This window comes from Pseudophryne corroboree, chromosome 11 (assembly GCF_028390025.1).
Source record: "Pseudophryne corroboree isolate aPseCor3 chromosome 11, aPseCor3.hap2, whole genome shotgun sequence".
NCBI lineage: Eukaryota > Metazoa > Chordata > Amphibia > Anura > Myobatrachidae > Pseudophryne > Pseudophryne corroboree.
In genome coordinates, this window is record NC_086454.1 from 206,555,395 (window position 1) to 206,560,055 (window position 4,661).

The window sequence follows — 4,661 nt, forward strand, 5'->3', positions numbered from 1 at the left end:
TGAGAGCGTACGTTACAGGGCCCTGAGGTAACAGAACCGGACCAAACTGTCATAGAGTTCTGTAAAACCTGAGTTGCAGTCTCATTTTGTGCAACCCAAGTAGAAATCTGAGAAATCATACTCTTAAGAGAGGTTAACCACTCAGGCTCCCTTGCAGGGACCTGCGCTAACACAGTGCAATCCTGATTAGATGGAATGGGATCATCTTGAGAGGAATTATCCTCTGCAGCATATGACACAGAGTCCCTGGACATAGCTTTATGGAGACCACAAACACTCCACACACACACACACACACACACACACACACACATACTTGTTTTTCTATCCGCATCGGGACCTATGTCTGGAACCTTCCTCATGGGGACCTATTCAGGAATACATGCCTCATGAGGCCACCCACATAACTGATTTATTTTTGGGGTTAATTAGAGATAGAGGAAACATGTATTCAGCAGCAGATACATTTTATTCAGGAAAGGTTCTTTCTCATTTCAGCAGTAATTCGGTTCTTAATGTAAAACTTAACCGAGAGCCAGTTCCGAGCCTTCAGCGCTTGTCGTTCTGCCCTTAGGCACGCATCACAGTCATTCTTGCCCGGCACCTTGAATGAGCGAATGAACCGAATCATGTGACGTTCAACAGCTTTCACTTCTGCTGGGGTCCGCGGATTGCGCTTGGCACCCCTTTTGTCACCTGTGCGGGAGAAGAAAGGTCAGTCACCACGCAACGCCACCACCAGTCATGGACGCATCTCAAATGGAATGGACAGTCACACCCACCTTTAGCTGCACCTCCATCCGCCGCCAACACCACGCTGCCGGCTTCTTTTCCCATGTGCCCCATGGGAACCTCAGTATCTTGACTCTCTGGCTCATCCCCAGAGTCATCGCTCACCACCTGGATCGGCTCTGTGGATAGAGAAGGACAGGGAAACCGATCACACCAGCCCACTTAGACAGTCAGTCCCTGGAGCCACACTGTCAAGTGATAGCTACCGTTAGGATCAATGGAGATCTCTTCCAGATTGTGGCCCCGGAATTCAGCCATTCTCCCTTGCTCGAGAGCCAGAAAGAGCTTGCTCAACTTGGCCAGTTGAAGGGTACCCTCCGGGAGGCGGTAATAATGCCGATGCACCCGGATATCATGTCCAAGGAAATCAGCAAGCTGATCCATCTCTGTATCGCTCAGGTTGAGGACCCTGGAAAGTGTAGCCACATGCTTCCGTAGGCGGGTGGAAGATAATGCTTCGGGGTGCTTGGCCCCACACTCCCGGGCGTAGAGACGTATGCAGTCGGATCCCCTATAATGGGACATGGCTGTTGGCCTAGCAAACATGTAGATATTGTGTGGGGTCACACCACATTCTGTCCGCTTCTCTGTGAGGAGCTCCATCGCTTTCTGCATGCTTGGGGATAACAGGACAGGGACTTTCCTGCCTCTTTTCCCAGGAATCTCAATACGGGAGAAGTGACGACAGAGTGCTTTCTCCAGCTCTGACAGGGCCTGGGCCACATCACCCTGCAAATCGGCTGTGTGCCGTAAATCGAAGGAGGAGAGCAGCATCTTGGAAGCCTCACCTTCTCTCCTGCGGTTGAAGAGAATCAGCTGCGTGAGGGTAACTTTGGCCAACATGGACCACTGCTTTTTGGAAGGGTGGGCGGACAACTCATCAATGTACTCTCGCTGACGGTCAAGGAGGTACAGGTTCAAGCGCTTAACATCATCAGTGAAGGGCAGAAGCAGCGGTGCATTCCATTTTATCTCTCGAAGTGTCTTCAGGGCAGCAGTGGAGATGAGCTCGCTCCACCTCGCCTCATAAAATTTCCGAAAGTTTCGGGCACGCTCCACTGTCAGGGCACTGCCCTCCATCAATGCCTGACACTCCACCATAGCAGAAATCTTCTGCAAGCTGTGTCCCACCTTAAGAGCCAACAAGGGTATTTTATATGTATTGGTGCGGTCATCGTAACCGGCCAGGCTCCTCACAGCATGCACCACTTGCAGGAAATTCCGTGGGCAAATGAAATCTTCCATACACCGCAACGGTGTGACCTTCATTGCCTTCAGCAGAAGCCGCCCCACCTCTCTGAGCTTCTGACGGATGTAATCATGCTTGCTGACATCAGACCCCAGACGGTTGTAGAGGTGCTGACCGAACTGCATAATTCCACAGTCCCCTTTGATTACCGGTACCACATCATCATAATTCATTTCGCTCAGCAACTTCCAGAGGCCGGTGCCAACATCCTTCGGGAGAGGTGTGGCGTAAGTGAAGAGACCCTGCACCCTGGTTCTTCCAGGTTTGGGGCTGTCACTTTTGCGGAGCGGGCACCTCTTCACATGGCGCCACAGGTGCTTCCTGGAGAATAGCCCTTTACATTTTACACAGTGCATGAAATCTTGGGGAGCCGTTGCTTCTTCCGGCTGCTTGCACGGTAGGAGGACTCCGCTGCCCTCACGGAGAACCCCGACATTATGGGCAAAGTTTCCCCGGGTGCGAATCAGGTCTAGCTGCACTGTCCTTTCCCTGGAGCGCTTCGGAAAGCTGAGTGCCCTTGCTACCTCATGCTCATTGTGGTGGACAGCTTGCACATGTCTCGCAATTTTTGAGAATGGCCTCTCGCACCACAGGCAGAAATTTTTCTTTTTACATGCAATCGAACCATCTGCTTTTCGGGTAAGTACCTGGACCGACACTGAACGGGACGGATGGAGACTTGGTTCGGCCTCCGCGGAGCAAGCCCCGGACACTTCCAGATCCTGCCTGCCGTGAAAAGACGTCTCCTCCCCTCCACTATCATCCGAGCTGCTCAACTCTGACGAGTCAGGGAGATAGTCTTCGTCGCTGCTGTCGGTTCCGTCCATTGCCTCAATGGGACCAGCAGACACAGGACTTCCGGGGTTTGTGGCGCACACACCGTACCAAGCCCGCGCTTTCTGTCTAACCACGCCCACCGTGAATACAGGGTTCAGGGAATCAAGGGCCCAGGCCCCAGCACGTGCTTCCTATTACACATCCGGAGAGGTGGTTCTTATTAGAGTCACGTGTCGGGTGGTGCGCGCTACACTTTTGCGTCACATGCTCCGATTTTCCCCAGGCTCCCGGAAGCCTGTCCTGGCCCGAGGGGTGCCAGTCTCCACTCATCGGAAGACTTCCACAAATCGTAGTACCGGATTAAGCCCACCAGGGGGCGCTGCGATGGGCAAGGGGGGAAGGTATAGAGCCCGGCTGCGAGATCCGCAAATTTTCTGACGAATGCCCTTCTCACCTGAGCTCCGCTGACTTGGGCAACCTTCCCTCGGGATTGAACTAATATCAGACCCGGTTTTCGGGCTCCGCAAATTTTCTGACGAATGCCCCTCTCACCTGAGCTCCGCGGACTTGGGCAACCTTCCCTCGGGATTGAACTAATATCAGACCTGGTTTTCGGGCTCCGCGATTTTTCTGACGAATGCCCTTCTCACCTGAGCTCCGCGGACTTGGGCAACCTTCCCTCGGGATTGAACTAATATCAGACCCGGTTTTCGGGCTCCGCGATTTTTCTGACGAATGCCCTTCTCACCTGAGCTCCGCGGACTTGGGCAACCTTCCCTCGGGATTGAACTAATATCAGACCCGGTTTTCGGGCTCCGCGATTTTTCTGACGAATGCCCTTCTCACCTGAGCTCCGCGGACTTGGGCAACCTTCCTTCGGGATTGAACTAATATCAGACCCGGTTTTCGGGCTCCGCGATTTTTCTGACGAATGCCCTTCTCACCTGAGCTCCGCGGACTTGGGCAACCTTCCCTTGGGATTGAACTAATATCAGACCCGGTTTTCGGGCTCCGCGATTTTTCTGACGAATGCCCTTCTCACCTGAGCTCCGCGGACTTGGGCAACCTTCCCTCGGGATTAAACTAATATCAGACCCGGTTTTCGGGCTCCGCAATTTTTCTGACGAATGCCCTTCTCACCTGAGCTCCGCGGACTTGGGCAACCTTCCCTCTGGATTGAACTAATATCAGACCCGGTTTTCGGGCTCCGCGATTTTTCTGACGAATGCCCTTCTCACCTGAGCTTCGCGGACTTGGGCAACCTTCCCTCTGGATTGAACTAATATCAGACCCGGTTTTCGGGCTCCGCGATTTTTCTGACGAATGCCTTCTCACCTGAGCTCCGCGGACTTGGGCAACCTTCCCTCGGGATTGAACTAATATCAGACCCGGTTTTCGGGCTCCGCGATTTTTCTGACGAATGCCCTTCTCACTTGAGCTCCGCGGACTTGGGCAACCTTCCCTCTGGTTTGAACTAATATCAGACCCGGTTTTCGGGCTCCGCGATTTTTCTGACGAATGCCCTTCTCACACGAGCTCCGCTGACTTGGCTGAAATAATATAAATAATATATAAGCCCGGCAAATGTAAGCGGGACGCAGGTCCACGCGCGGCGCCCCCTGCTGGCCGCGTAAAAAAATAATAATAAAATAATCCACCGTTGTGAATTTGCGATGTGTCCGGGCCGGCGGCGGCGGGGAGGCGTCTCCCCTCGTCGGCGCCCCCTGGTGGGGGGAAATAAATTAAAGAGGAAAAAAAGAAAAGAAAAAAAAAATAGGTGAAAAAAAGGGGGGTAAAAGAATACCACAAAAACAATTCTATCAAATAAAAAAAATAAAAAAAA